Source organism: Tenebrio molitor, chromosome 2 (genome assembly GCF_963966145.1).
Source record: "Tenebrio molitor chromosome 2, icTenMoli1.1, whole genome shotgun sequence".
Classification (NCBI taxonomy): Eukaryota; Metazoa; Arthropoda; class Insecta; order Coleoptera; family Tenebrionidae; genus Tenebrio; species Tenebrio molitor.
In genome coordinates, this window is record NC_091047.1 from 8866971 (window position 1) to 8884032 (window position 17062).

At 35.5% G+C, this 17062-nt stretch overlaps 1 non-coding gene across 1 annotated transcript; it reads left to right on the forward strand.

Annotated features, from left to right (window-relative positions):
- Positions 1-2755: 2755 nt before the first annotated feature.
- On the forward strand, positions 2756-2946 carry LOC138125144 (U2 spliceosomal RNA). The gene has a single exon (XR_011157358.1). It is a non-coding gene; the product is annotated as a U2 spliceosomal RNA (small nuclear RNA).
- Positions 2947-17062: the final 14116 nt, after the last annotated feature.

Genomic DNA, 17062 nt, shown 5'->3' on the forward strand with positions numbered 1-17062 from the left:
GAGTGCGAGCCTTTCGTGTAACACCACCAACTCCTTTAGTTTGAGGTACTAAATTCCCCGTATTCCTAGCGCGATTCACCAAACGCAAAAATACATTTGAAGGTAAACGTGCAGCGTAAGCTTCTACGGCTGCGTAAGCGCTTTCACCACATGCTCCATAAACTATGAGCATATCATAGTACTCTGCAGCGGTAAACATTTTCAAAACTGTTCACTTTTGGATTTTATGAAAAAATATTACTGTCAAAATGACGTTAAGAAATGTCACAATAGCTGCTTTCCATTCGGTCAAAAGAACCGTTCGGAGCTGCTCCTGAGCTTGAAACCCCACGTTCCATTTGCTAGAAACGGTGGGCATCACGCTCATTGGTTTTACCGTTCCCTTTCCCCTCAAGGACCACCTTTTGCAGGGGCGTGTGGCCCAAACGTGCATTTAACCTAGGATTTTAACCACGGGCATTTCAACTCAAAGTTCGCACATTTTAACCGTTCCTTTCATAACTGCTCTCGAGCAGCTCCGAGAAGTATGAGGCTTCAAGCAGCAGGGGCGTAAGGATATTGAATGGAAAGCAGCTATTGTAATTTATTATTCGATTACAGCGGACCAAATAATTCAAAGAATTTTATCGTATTATGAAAATCCATGGAAATGAAACAAAGTAATGAGCTTACCTAATAAAGCAATTAACAATGGTCTTATGATTGGTCAGCGAAAATCGCTTACAGTATAGATACTATAGGACCCTCGACATCTTTTCTTTCAATTTTAGTCTTGATTTTCACTCCAGAATACGCTATTAAAATATCATGCGGCAGTTCTGGAACACCCGGTATTTGAATATATTTTTTTCCTAAACCTTGAGGTTATCCAATTAAAATTATTGAAAGATTTGGCACAAATTTCGTTATCCGCCTATGGGGATTATTTGCTTCGCCGATGCCGATAAGCGAAAAACAGAAAACAAATCCAAGAAAACTTTCACTTGTTTTATGCTAACTTAAGCACAGCGGCTAATTGCTGCGCTCGTTGCTGTGACCTATATACTTATAAGGGTGGAAGAGATAAAAGAGAATCATATTGTAGATATTAAATGAAAACAATTTTAATAATAAATATTTTAAACTGACCCTAATGAATCGTCCGTCGTCCTGTACTTAAGATAATGATAAAATGTCTCTGAAAATTAGTGTATTAATCCGTAAAAATTCCCATGAAGTAATCAGAGTAATCGCTAATCATTACAAGAAAATAATGTTCCTGTGTTATTGTGAATGTTCTCTTAAAACTTCAATTGTATTAATTGGGACCGAATATACCTACCTTCATGTCTCCCACAACAAGAAGTCGCACGGAAATTCTCTGGGCTCGAGGAGCACTCCCGCACGCTTCACCATACACCAACACAATATCTATGTATCCACTATTCCAAAATAAACGCGACATTTTCACAAACATTTTAACTTAAATAACAGAATCAACACGTAACTCTTGCCTTTTGGAGTCGGATAAAACTAACTAAAAATATACTCCTCTCTACCTCGACCGCAGAGCGAAAATAGTATATTATACACCAAGGTGAAGAAGTTCATGATTATAGCCAGAGCGCCAAGATTAGAGCCCGAGGCGTGCCGAGGGTTCTAAGACGCGAAGGCTATAAGGGACTTCTTCACCGTGGTTTATATACAATTTTTTTCACTACTAGATACGTTAAAACCCTTTCTGATAATAATTATTAATCAAATTATTTTGTCTGATGCGACGATCCGAATTCTCATTTTTCAACGGTTGCTATGAAAATCGTCTACGTTAACCAATGAAATCAACGAAAATTTTTCGTTGCTAAGTGACGGCTGTTCATTATTGACCTTGGTTAATAATGAAAATTATTATTAACCTAGGGAGAGAAATTTTACTTCTGGGGTCGGTTCGAGAGTCAATAATGACGCCTTCTGAGACTAGTAGTGAAAAAACTTTATTCTAAAAACACAATGTTTTGCGCTGATTTTACAAAAACTATTATTTCACGGTCACTGTACGTAGTTGGGTGATATAACTAGACAATAGACAGCTCGTTAATTTATGGGCGAGTAAAATACTGAAAAAAAATTATATTTCGAAAAAATGGTACTCACATAACAATTGATGATCTCTTAATTAGAGATTTAAATAATACATATATGGTCGTTGATAGTGTCGTGATAAGCGAGTGATAACCCGTATATTTAGGGGGTTATTACCTATTTACTATGTAACCCTTGCTTTTCTTTACGGAGTTGCGTAATTTGAAAGTATTACATATAGGTATATTAGCTTTGTCAAAAATTTATTCTAGGTAAAACATCTTTAAAAGGTGAATTTATTACCCTCTTAGAAAACATCACTTCACAAAACTAAAATATTTGAGTGATTCCCTCATGTCCTCACGTAGAATTTAATTAAAGTTTTTATTTGGAACAGCACTTCTTGCCGCCACAATTTTCCCCGTCCTCTTCTTTGATATCATGACGTCAATGGCATTCCGAAATCGAATGTTTAAAAATAATGAAGGTCAAAAAAGAATGTAGTACAAAGAAATTGTTGATATTATTCATAGATTTTATTTTCCGTGAGTGAATTTTATATTGCCAGGGGTTAGAGTTAGACGTTTGCTACCGTTGTACCTAAAACGACCCCTACGGGGCGTTACTATCTGAATCTTCCCTCTGTTTGGGGTGCGTTTCGTGCATAAAGCTTTCTGTTGAAAGCGGACAAGGTATCGCTTCTCGGCCTTATGGCTAAGATCAAAGTGTAGTATCTGTTCTTATCAGCTTAATATCTGATACGCCCCGCATGCGGGGCCAGTATATTAAACTGATTTTTGGAAATTGACGGAGGTTAGGGGCTTGCTCCACCTCCGTCGCGGGTTGGCCCGGTATTGCAGTACCGCCGGGATCGGCCCACCTAACATAATTCAAAATTAAATGCATTTTTCCAATTTTCCATTACATCATATCTTGCTTTGCTTCTTGCTTCTTGCTTCCATAAATGACTATTTTGAGTTCTTCTTTTACTTCTTCTAAAGATCTAAGAATAGTCCGAAGCCGAAGTAGTTAACTTGGTTAATTAGATGATTAAAAAATAAAAATTAACTTAGTTAATTATTATAGGTTAACATATTCAACAAGATTAATTTGTTTTTGTTATGCAATGAAATTCTTTACTACCGTCTCTAATGCCAAATCATAGTTATTTTCGATATAAGTGCGCTGTCAGAGCACTTTTCAGGTATGAGGCCGAATTTTGAAGCACGAGCCGTCAGCCAAGTGCTGCAAAGCAGGCCGAATACCTGAAAACTGACAGCGCACGAATATTGAATAACATATTGAATAACACATCGTGTTCGCTTAGGCAAAGTCTTAAAATCCATTAATTTATTGTAAATTTTGAGGTTATCTTTGACAGATGTCAAGTTAGGTATATAACCGGGAAAGTTTATATATTTAGTTATATACCACTTTCCCGGTTATACCTATATCCCAGGAAACGAACACGAAAATTTATTTAAGCAGCCAAATAGGTTAGCCGGAACATTTATTTTGGATGGTTTGAAAGCTCTTCGACAGGCAACCATGAGTTAATTAATTAAGTTAACCGATTAAAGCAATTAAACTGTACAGCCTTAATAACTATTAAAATTTTCACTTGGAGTTGGCTTTGAACGAGTTTATAACTTATTTGACTTATTATAACTTATTTTTAAAATAAATTGTGCTAATTTGAACGAGTTTATAACTGATTATAACTAATCCATAGTCAACCCTAAGTGAAAATTTTAATAGTCACCCGTTATTTTTGGAGTTGAATAAAACCGTTCTTTCATTAAAATATGATAATCATTCGCTCATTAGTCATCACTCGAGTTTAATAAATTGTGTGAATCTGTAGTCATACGTCAGGGTCTGTAAATTGGAAAATAATTAAATTAAAATTTACTAGAACCAGCTAATAATAAGAATAATGATAATAAAATAACAATAACATTTTAAATTAATTTTAAGAGGACAAAAGCAGATTTATTTATGTATTAAGTTGATATGAAAGATAAATTATGCATATTTGTTTACAATATTCAAGAATACTTGTACCTAGAGACTATAAGAAGCAATGAACAGTAAAATACAGAGTGTCCGTACGAAACTTCGCTGGGTTGATTGGTGTCTTACGTTACGAATAGATAGATAAATAGGGCAGACCCCTGTTTAATTAATTAATTAATTAATTAATTTAATTAATTATGCGATTAATAGTAGCAAATATAAAAAAAAAGATTTTTGTGACAATACAAAACATGTTCTAATTATAATCAAATCAAATGTTGAAAATGATCATCGTTTATCAATTGAACAATGGAACAGTCGATCCTTAAATTCATTTTGCAAAAATTGATCTTACTAATCGATAAAATAACGCGTCCGAACTTTTCGTGCGAACATTGGTAAACTCCGTACGGTGATAGATTGTACGTTTTTAAATTCTAGTTCCAAAACATAAAGCAGTGAAAAATACTAAACTCTCCATCTCAATTGTTTCACGTTATGTAGAAAACCGTTGCATCCCTGCAAATTAATTCCCACCACACTACTTTCTGGCTCTGTCTTCTGTCAAAAAACGTACAATCTATCAGAGTACGGAGTATATATAATAAATAATTATTCGTGTAATACCAGGTGACGTACAAAGTAGTAACTTTTTTGATAGGTTGGTAATACTTTTGATATATTACTTCGAGCTTCGGCATCTTTAAATCAATACAATGGCGTGCAGAAAACTCATTTTGACATTTATTGTTAATTAATTTTCTAAAATAGGCACGCACGGCTATGTCTATTGTCAGACACGCAATTCTTATCAGAATGATCAACTTTTGTATCGACAACATACGAAAAAACGTCACAACATTCAACATTTTATAGCTACTTGTAGTATTAATTTAAAATGTTACCTCCAAAATTTTCACCTCTATGGAACTAAGAAAAACATGGAAGACGTAAACAAAGAACACATTTGCTGATTTGAGAAGTCATTATAACTCCTTGTTAATTTTTATTGATGGTAAATTGTTTCTTATACATTTTTTTGTTCGACACTGTCAGAATTTGAGAATTTCCTCCTGTGTGAACGGATTTTGATAAGTTTAACAACTTGTCAAAACGAAACGTCAAGCTAATTTTAAAGATTTTCAGCGATTTGGAGCCTTTAAGGGTCTCGTCGAACCAAAAAACGTTGTATTCAACTCGTTCTTGTGTAATTTGGGCTCTTTTTGGCACTCGTGGACCTTTAAAACTCGTTTCACTCATGTCAAAAGAAGCCCAAATTACACACGAACTCGTTGAATAAACTGCTATTCATAATATTTTTTACCAAATTTATTCATCGGACTAGATAACACAATACTTTAAAACTCATGTTTCTCAATGTTTACCGACAACTGTCTTTAACGATATTGCTTGTACGGGGAAGTACATATATCATATCTACTCGTAGTTAGCCCAGCACGTTTTTCAAATTATCTATTTTTGAAACGATTGTCTGACAAGCGAATTTATTCATATTATGCTGAATACATTGAACAGCCAATGACGTTTCAACACTGTTATAATATAAAACACCGAGGTGTGGATTTTAGGAGGGAAACGACGAGGATAACTACAGTAGTGGTAAGTGGTCTACACAATGGTTGGAAAACCAATTCTGCACAACATGACTTTGAATCGACAAACTACAGACTGCAGAAGACACCTTTGAACGTTTCATGTAAACTTGTACCGTGAGATCATTTAAATTTATAATTAAAGTTGGCTATGACTTTCAAATTAGATTGGCAACACCATTAACATTAACAATTAACAGTTGTATCAAACACGAAACACCTGGCTTGGATACAATTGTAAACTCGCCGTTTCATATTTTGTATTGAATTTTAAAACGTCATTTTTACAATTCAAATCAAGGTGTCAGCGGTGTTGTCAATATAATTTAAAGTCATATCCTCCTTTAATTATAAATTTATATGATCTCACGGTATTTCATGTCCTACATCATTAGGGTTGAAAAAATAATCTGAAATGATCGAGCACTAACCAAAAATGAGTGAAATTCTTTGGACAAAAACAGTTATGACAAATTACAAATTGCATAGAACAAGGTAAAGCTGTGACAGGAGAACATCCTTCCTTTATAGTTATCAACTTAGCTTTTTTAAAACATTTTTTAAGAAACGTCGAGCTAAATTTACCAAATGTGTGGTCTTCTTTTAGGACAATGCTCCAGCTCACAAGTCTGATTGCAGTGCAGAAAACAATGAATTAAGCTTTGAATTGATTGACCATCCTATTAATTTGGCGCCTTCTGATTATTCCTACTTAAACCCAAAAAAATTTAGAAGTTGTAATAAATGTTGTGAAAGAGTGGTTTGCAAACCGAGGCGGACAATTTTTAGACATCTAGAATGTTTTTACTGTAATAAAATATTGAGGTTATGTAGCTAAACCTGAATAAAGCTGAAGCTAAAGTTAAAAATATACAGGTTGCCATTATGGCATGGAACAGGTTGGGTCCTGCTAAAACGGTTTAAGTAAGATTGTTAAAATTTTGCAGAAATTTGGATACCACTGATCTGAAAGCTATTTATTAAATGTTTTAATTTTCTTGCTCTGTAAGTTTTTAAAACACAAGACCCACGCGTAAAAAGTGCTTTATACACGAGCTTAGACAATTTTTTGCAAAATCTTTGCCTGCATAAAAATATTACAAAAAGGCCTTAGGCCCGGTTTCTGGAAACAATTTTATCGGGCGAATTAGTTAACTCTCCCATAAATACAAAAATCATGTAATGTGATTGGTTGCTTTCTAGCGTTTCTATAGCAACGCTTGATTTAACCGGCCAGTTAGTTATTGCGCCGTTCCAGAAACCGGGCATTAGTCAGGTATTCTCACATTAGGGAAATATTTATTTGTACTATTGCGGGCAAAAAAAGTGGGACATCAACGTCATTGTCTTGACTTTTAATGTGAAATAACCCTTATCTGATTCTAACCCTACTTTGAATTGATTGACGTTGTCATTAAGTATTGTAGGTTGTAAGGGAATGATTGTAAGTAAGCACGTAGTGAATATTTATTTAATGCAAAGTTCCAATCAAAATCTACCTTTATCAAAAGAAGAGGGCATTTGGAAAAGTAAAATAGGAGTATAAAATAAATTTTTAAACTGTCAGCTGGAATAGTGTCAAAAAAATGACAATAAAGCTTGAACTACATCGAATTTTTCAAAACTGACAGAAATTTGATGTCCCACTTTTTTTGCCCGCAATAGTACATCAAGGCCGCGAAATCATTCTTTAACGTACCGAGAGAAAAATTGTCGCCGAGGCCGCTTGCGGCCAAGACAGGACAATCTCGAGGATGTTAAAGGATTACGCGGCCAAGGTGTACAACATTTTTTGTGCAACCGAAAATTGATAATTATTATAAAACGAACAAGCAACATTTACTTCACTGTCCATAAATACATATTGTTAACATTATTAGAATGAATGTAATTTGTAAATTTTAAATTTGCCGCGTAAACTGTGTCAATTGTTAACCTAGAAAAGTCACTCTGCGGCATTCGTATCATGTTAGTGTTTGTGTACACGTGTTGTCTCGTCGTTTTGTTATCGTCCAACTTGTACAACCAACAACAATAAAAATCTCCCATTATTATCGGTAATCCACAAATATTTATCGATCCCGGACCACGATCTCAACAGGTTACGGGCCCAGAAACGTCCAGCGATAAATATTTTTGATCCGTTCTTGCCGCATTGCGAAAAATTTTCCGCCTCGTGCAAAAAGGAAAAAAAAATCTGTGCATCGCATCATGGAGAACGAGTTAATCCGTATACCGAAGCTGAAGGGGATCGAGAATTGGGCCGTCTGGAAGTTTCAAACTCGAGTAATACTGCAATCAAGTGATGCTTGGAGTATTGTCGATGGCAGTTCAGCAATCCCTGTTCAGGGTCAGACCATCGACGAGACGACCTTCAACCGCACTCTGGCAGCCTGGAAGAAAAATGACAGCATCGCCCAAAGAATCATCGCCACCACCGTCGAAGAGAAACCTCTCCTGCACATTCTCAACTGCAAAGCTGCGAAAGACATGTGGGACAAACTCATTCAAGTATATGAGCAAAAATCTGAAACGAGCATTCACATGCTGATGCAACAGTGGTATAACCTTCAGATGAAATCTGACGACGATATCGCCATCTATGTTGCCCGACTCGAGGATTTGGCTCATCGGCTGGAAATTATGGGTGAGAAAATTCCTGATCAGATGCTTATCACCAAATTATTAATGACCTTACCACCGACATACAAGTACTTTATCAGTGCGTGGGAGTCAACGTCCAGTGATCAGAGAACTCTTGCCAATCTGATATCTCGCCTTACTGCTGAAGAATCTAGAATGAGTACAGAAAATCCAGAGAATGTAGCTTTCGCATCCACCAAGGTCAACTGGAACAAACCGGTACTCAAGGGTACCTGCAACTACTGTAAAAAACCCGGGCATTGGATTCGAGATTGCAAGAAAAGGAAAGCAGCCAACGAGAGGAAAGCAGCAGCACATCATGACGGTCGGAATGAAGCACTCATCGGGGAAGCCCTCTCAACCGTGCAGGACATTGAGAAATCATCAGAAATTTGGTATTTGGACTCCGGAGCGACAGATCATATGTCAAATCAACGCAGATGGTTCCAGAATTTCAAGCATTACCAAGAACCAAAATTTGTCCGAATTGGCAATGGAAAATTGATTCCTGCAATCGGATCTGGAAATATTGATATACTTGCTTATAATGGAGAAAGTTGGATTCCCAAATTTCTCTCAGATGTTTTGTATGTGCCCGATCTGACTTATAACCTCTTTTCCTTAGGTGCCACACTTGATAAAGGCATCCAGTACCAATCAGATGATCGCACATGCAGGTTATTTAAAGGAGGAAATGTCGTTGCAGTGGGAGAGAGAAGAAATAAATTGTTTGAGATGAAATTTCGCAGCAGAATCAGCAATCCGGAATCTCAAGCAAATGCAGCAGCATCAGTGGACTCTCTTCAGACCTGGCACAACAGACTGGCACATCAACATGCAGGGCAAGTAAAGAAAATACTCAGAAAGTCGCAAACACCTTTTGATGATCAAGATTTTCTTTGCAAAAGTTGTATTTTTGGGAAAATGCACAGACTTCCTTTTCCGAAAAGCATTTCAAAGTCTTCAAGAGTGGGAGAATTAATACACATGGATTTATGTGGACCCATGCAGGAAAAATCTTTAGGAGGAGCTCGCTACTTTTTGCTGTTGAAGGATGATTTTTCACATTGGAGAACCTTATACTTCATCAAGCAAAAATCCGATACGTGTAAAAATCTTGAAGATTTTATAAAGAAGACTGAAAAACATTTGCCAAAGGGTTTAAAAATTCTAAGATCCGACAATGGTTTAGAATTTATAAACGCAGAAATCAGGAACATCACTCAACGTTACGGCATAATTCACCAGAAAACTGTGTCCTATACTCCAGAGCAAAATGGAGCAGCCGAACGGGAAAATCGTACAATTGTGGAGCTCGCCAGGACGCTTCTTCAGGACAGTGGACTTCCGATGAATCTGTGGGCAGAAGCAGTCAACTTTGCGACTTACAATTTGAACTGGACAGGAACGAGCAGTCAGTCCAACGTTTTTCCGAGTGAGCTCTGGCTGAATAAAAAACCCGACGTGAAAACCTTCCATTTCTTTGGTGAAAAATGTTACACACACATTCCGAAAGAAAAGAGAAGAAAGTGGGATCCAAAAACCGAAGAAGGTTATTTTGTGGGCTACGACTTGGACACGAAAGGATACAGAGTTTGGTTTCCATGCAAGAATCAAGTCAAAACTCATCGCGATATAGTCTTCGTGAATCAGAAATATCAAGATCACCAGAGGGACAACGACAAAGACGTAGTTGAAGTGATCGTAAATCATCCACATCAGGAGCCGGAACACGAAGAGCAGGAAGCGCCAGAAAATCAGAAATTAGCAGAAAGCGAATCAGAGATGTCCGATGAAGAAGAGGATGAATCAATTCACGATTCACTGCCAAAAACTCGAGAAGAGTCAGAACAGGAGCAAGATCCCGTGCAGCAAGACACATACAGTCTACGAGATCGTTCAAAAATCCGTAATCCGGAAAGATTTGCAAATATTTCGATTTTAAATGCTGAACCTGAGTCATTTGAGGAAGCGACATCCAGCGGAAATGCCGAACAGTGGAAGCAAGCCATGGACGAAGAAATACAGTCGCTCAAGCAAAATCAAACATGGACGTTAGTCGAACCTCCGAAAAATCAGCAAGTCATCGATAACAGATGGGTCTACAAAATTAAAAGAAATGAGGACGGCAGCGTGCAGAAGTACAAGGCAAGATTAGTTGCTCGAGGCTTCAGACAAGTTGCAGGAGTTGATTACACTGAAACATTTAGTCCTGTAACCAAATTTGATTCAATTCGAATGATTTTATGTGTTGCAGCATCAGAGAAATTGATTCTTAGGCAGTTTGACGTAAAAACTGCATTCTTGTACGGAAATATAGATGAAATTCTATATATGCAGCAACCAGATGGGTACCAGGATGGAACCAAGAGAGTATGCAAGCTGAACAGGAGTCTGTATGGTTTGAAGCAAGCCTCCAGGTGTTGGAACCAACGTTTCACATCAGTACTCAGCAGACTCGGATTACATCCCACAAATGCAGACGCTTGCGTTTTTACCAACGGGGATCCGAAAAATCAGCTGATCCTTGCTATACACATCGATGATGGATTAATTGCAGCTTCAAGACAGAGCGAAATCGACAAACTACTTCAAGAACTACACCAGGAATTCGAAATCACATCCAACCCAGTGGGCACATATTTGGGACTGCAAATCAAGAGAATGGATGACAGCTCAATATTCCTACACCAGAAAGTTTACGCTGAGAATGTGGTTCAAAGATTTAGAATGGAACATGCAAATTCCGTGAAAATCCCAGCAGATCAGCATCATCAAATGGACCCCGAGATGCACACAAATGGGGACAAAGAGACTGACAATAAACTTTATCGTCAAAGCAGCAGCAGGCTGATATCCTCACGAAGCCGTTGCCCAGAGTTGGATTCGAAGAGCAAAGGAGGATGTTGAACGTTCGGGACATAAAAGACATCGACGAACATCACCTCCAGACCGCCGGATCATCCTAATTTATTGTTGTTTGCTATGTAAAGACATGTACAAATTTTTTCATTTAGTGGGAGTGTTAACATTATTAGAATGAATGTAATTTGTAAATTTTAAATTTGCCGCGTAAACTGTGTCAATTGTTAACCTAGAAAAGTCACTCTGCGGCATTCGTATCATGTTAGTGTTTGTGTACACGTGTTGTCTCGTCGTTTTGTTATCGTCCAACTTGTACAACCAACAACAATAAAAATCTCCCATTATTATCGGTAATCCACAAATATTTATCGATCCCGGACCACGATCTCAACACATATAAATTCGGCTTACATGTCGCTATGGAAATGACATAAATAAAAATCATTATGCGGTTTTGATGTTTTGTTGTTAACACAAATAAAATAATTCATTTTGTAAAATCAAATTTCGCGTAGGGTTGTAAAATAGTATATTATGATACGAGTCTTATAAGAAGCATTTTATCGCACGCACGGGTAAAGGAGTAAGTGCGATAAAATGCCTTATAAACGAGATGTCATACATTTTTTCTACTTTGCCACTTTTTCAATGAAAAAAAAAAATAATTTAAAATTTAAAACCGTTAAAGTTGAAGGATTCCACCCAAGGTCACGTCTGCGGTCTGCCGCGACACCACAGTATCCGTCAACATTAAAAAATTAAATTTCACTGTTTTTAGTATTATTGTTATATCTCGCCTTTTCCTATTACGATACGCAAAACAGTATCGTAATAGCATCAGTACGAACGCAAAGTAAGAAAAAAAATTAAATGTGTCCGTAAAAATAAAAATATTTTTTTCCTTTGAAAAATGTTGAATGTTGATTCAGGGGAAAAGAAAATTAACTTCACTCGTTTTTGAACCAGATGTTGATATAACGGTTATGGATTTCTTAAGGGCAATAAATTAAAATTGGAATAAACGATTTAAAAAATGTATTTTTATGTGTGTTGATGAAAAAAGTACGTAGGAAATTATTGGCAGGATTTTTTTTTACGGAATATAAACGACAAAATAACTGACTTCATCCCACAATGAAGTGATATCCATGGTCCACTGAAGACAATCATATATTAATGTTGGATGCCTAGTTTTTATATGCGTTAATAGAACGAGGAAAATTAATTCTCGAGTGTAAAGAATAACATAAATGTAATACGAGGTAAAATTCTCTAAAACATTAAAAGCATTGTTTGAATACACCGGTGATAATAATAAGCATTGTCTATAAAGAGTGGGTATGCATACAAAGGAGAAATTATATTTTTATTTAATTTACTGAAATTGTTAATCAGACGGTTTTTATTTACTATTCATCAATTTCGTGTGACGGACATTATAAAGAAATAAATATTAATTACCGACTGTCTCCCGTAATTTTTATTATAGGCAATAATCGAAGAAATGCATTGAAATTGGTTACACGTTTATTGAAATTATTGAAATCATTTCTTATTGAATTAACACACCGTTACTGATCATTTTTATGTATATGTAGATCATCTTTTATTTATTCCGCCTTAGAGATATTGAATTGATTATTATTATTCCACATCGAGGACATTTTCTAGATTTGAAATGGTTCATCTGCATCTTAGGTTATTACGAGTGTAGTGAAACGCAAATTTAAAAATAAATTTAGTGGCACGTATTAAATTAATAGTTTTGTTCCTTAGAACGGGATTATTTATAGTATCACAACCCATCTAAATTCCAAATGAAATTAAGCGTAAATTTAAATTACTCGAAGACAAGAAATAAGACTCAAGTAACAAAAAAAACACATCGGTTCCAAATAACTTTGCTTCATTAAGTCAATTTTCGTGAAAAGCAAAAATGGCTTCTTGAAAAATTGAAACAGCAGTTTTGGACCGATAAATACGATAAAATGTAAACAGAACATGTAACTGCATTAATTAAATGTTAAGAAACACTACAGGGGTGTTCACGAGTAATAATGGGCCTAACAACGTCCCGACGCAGCCAAATTGATCTTTTTATTTTTTAGTGAATCCAAGACTGCTTTTATTATAGTAATTTACGATATAAGTAAGGTTATTAGGCATTTTACATTACGAGAGAATGGTTTGAAAAAACGAGGGACACAGGACCGAGTTTTTTTTAAATTCTCGAGTAATGTAGAAAGCCGATAACGTTACGTATACCTATCGTAACACGTTTTATTTGATTCTATAAATTATTAAAACTCTTCAAAAAAAAAAGAAAATGACACTGTTCATAACAGAGAAACATAGCTGTGCTGGTACCCAAGTGACTTGTTTACATTTTTGTTTGAGAAAAAAAAGTCGTGTCAAATCTACATTTGTGCTAGTGAAATGAGTGTAATATTTAAGGAAAAGGCAGATGCTGCAAGAAAAAAACTAATACCGGAGAAGTCCGGAGAGAGATATCACAAAGAGACGGAAATTTTTAGAAATTTAATGTTACTAACGTAAGAAAATGTAGATATCTCTTCTTATTCAGTAGTCAAATCTTTTATGAAGCGTAATAGTTCAAAATACGTACCGAAGATGTCTTATGTATGTGATTAAATACTAATAAAGTATCGTTATGTTAAAATTTTCTTTACAACACTAGAGCTGTTAAATGCATCTTTACGCAACTCGTTGCTAAGGAGTTATTAGCATAGTAATATTATAAGATAAAATAAAGACAATTTTCAGTTGTGGTTATATGGCATCTACCAAACCTAAAATGTATTTGTGTTTAAATAAAAATAACCGAAAACAATTTACATTAATTTAGATGTCAACTTCATGTCAAATTAAAAAAAGCCCAGAAGCAAATATGTTTAATTTTTTTTAATAGTAGTTTATTTGACGAGTTCTTGTGTAAATTGGGGTTTTTTGGAACGAGTGGGCCAGTTTACAACGCGAGTGAAACGAGCGTTTTAAAGGCCCACGAGTGCCAAAAAAGCCCAATTGACACAAGAACGAGTTGAATACAAGGTTTTTTTGTTCGACGAGTCCCTTAAAGGCTCCAAATCGCTTAAAATCTTTAAAATTAGCTTGACGTTTCGTTTTGACAGGTGGTGACATTTATCAAAATCCGTTCACATAGGAGAAAATTCTCAAATTCTGACCGTGCTAGGCGTCAGTTCCAACAAAGTAATCAATTTGTATCGATGTAGAAATTGTTTGTATCTGGTCTATTCTTTTAATTACTTTAATCGAAAGACATGAAGGACGGAACCGTAGATGATGGTGTAAGTGGGAATTATTTATTGTGTCAAATGAAGGAATATTGTACAGTGACTGACAAACTCAATGAAGTATCGCGTGAACAGTTGTTACGGTTAAGACAACAGATGCGCATAACTGAGTGCTGAGCACGTGTGTCTATATATCTCAAGGAACTATAAATGTTAATGACAGCTGATTCGATCTTCATTTACCAAGGGTATAATATCGGGTGTTCATTTAAATTTCCGGTCAAAATTGACGTTGAAGTGAAGAGTTGATTATGAACGCACCACTCGTGTAAAGACGTAAGATTTAAACAGCTGATCCGTAATCCGTGGTGCGTTCACAATCGACTCTTCAACGCCAACCAGACAATGGTTCTTGTTGCATCAACTGAGTGAGTTTTAATTTCATTGTAAAATATTTATTAAAAACAGATTAATTACTAACGGCCATTCAAAAAACATTTGGACTGTCAAAATCAAAATTGCAGTTGTTGGGTTGGTTAAATCACTAGTTATTTTCATATTGCCCGGTCGGTATCTATGATTTTTTGATTTTTCAAATTATTCATTTATTTAAATTGACAAATATTGCAAAATTATTCAGTGTATTTTGTAAAAAGGTTAAAATGAAAAGTTCAAAACGAACTAGGGTGGTTCTATTGGCGCGAGAGAAGAGGGCCAAATTATTATATTATAAAGCCATACCTTGAACAAAAAACGTTTCTGATTTTAACCCAGCTGTGGAGAAAAGCATCTTGCATTGTGAAAATGAAAACCTAATTAAAGCAGATTGGTTAACTAGGTATGTGGGTATTTAGAGATGCTCCACCCAATATATCCTTAGCGGAATCGAACTCAAGACAGGTATAGGAACCGATTTTCAATTTTGGATATTGTTTAGTTTTTACCCTTTCATGTGTGTCACCTTCTGTTTTTCTTTGTATTTTTTATAAACTTGATTAAATTGCTCCAGTTTTTTTTTTGTTGCATTTTGTTTCAAGTGTTCAAAACATTTTTAGTTCAATGATTAAAAATGAAAACATAACCTAAATATATTTTGTAACTAGATTTTGACGTGGTACACTCTAGCGAAAAATTTTTATACCCAAGTATAGTCAAAGCCAGCATTTTATTAAAAATTTAATGTTGACACTCCAGGAGTTTTTTGAATTTACTATATGTACATACAGTCGCGAGCATTAAATCTTGGTCGTCAAAGCCATTTTGAAATTTCCCGTTACTATCAGCAATTACAAATTTTGCCTGGTTAATTAGGGCCAACGTCAATAAAACGTCAATAAAAAAAAATGTCAAAATTTTATTCTAAACATTCTAAGTTATGACCCCAATGTCGTATTTTAAGAGAGTAAAAATTATTTCGCTGATAGAGACGGATGTATCAGAAGCTAGGGTGGCAACCCAGTTGGGATTTCCAAAAAGTTGACAAGATCTTGACAAGACAAGACAAATAGAATTTATTAGAGGTTATGCCCGTTTCACATTAGAGCACTTTCCGTTGTGTCAAAGAATGACCTTGACGACCAAACTTTATTGCTCGCGACAGTATATCTTTATTTTGTTAATCACTGTTATTACGGCATTTTATGAATTCATTAGTTGTTTGTTAATTATTTTTAATAATAACTAAGATTTAATGTCGCAATTATTATTAAAAAGTATATTTTCTTGTTTTATTAGTACTATGTGGTCTTTTTTTATCATAAAATGAAGACCAAAGTGACAATAATGACATTACATATATCTGAAGGAAACGTCAAAGCATACCAACATAAATCATGACCTGTAGAAGAGCGATGATAAAACCACGGCTAGCTTGTGACTGATCAATTTTTTTGAACATTATTATACAGCATTCACGATTGTTTCAAATTCGGTAGTATATAACGGTATTAGGCCGATATGGGTTATATAACAGACTCGGTTGATTATAAAATCTCGGCTCCGCCTCGATTTTACAATACCTCAACCATGTCTGTTATATAACCCATATCGGTCTAATACTGTTATATACTATAAACCGACCCTAATGAATCACCCATACCTAAGATTTTCCAATATACATTTACATACCTCTGTTATTGCGAATTGTTGTGGCACCCGTTCTCTTAAAACTTCAATTGGGCTCGAATATACCAGGTCCTTCATGTACCCCACAAGAAGAAGTCGCACGGAAATTCTCGAGGAGCACTCCCGCACACTTCACCATATGCCAACACAACACAACACAATATCTATGTATTCACTGTTGAAAAATAAGCGCGCCATTTTCACAAAATTTTAGCTTAAATCACAGAACCAATACGTAAACACCTGCCTCGTGTAGTCGGATAAAACTAAAAATGTAATCCTCTTGTCTCTACCTCGGCCATGGAGCAAAAAAACACAATGTTTTGCGCCGATTTTACAAAAACTATTATTTCACGTTCACTTTCATTGCGTTAAATAACTAGAAAATAGACAGCTCGTTAATTTATGGAGAGGTAAAATACTGAAATGAAAATTATATTTCGAAAAATGGTACATAACAATTTTGTT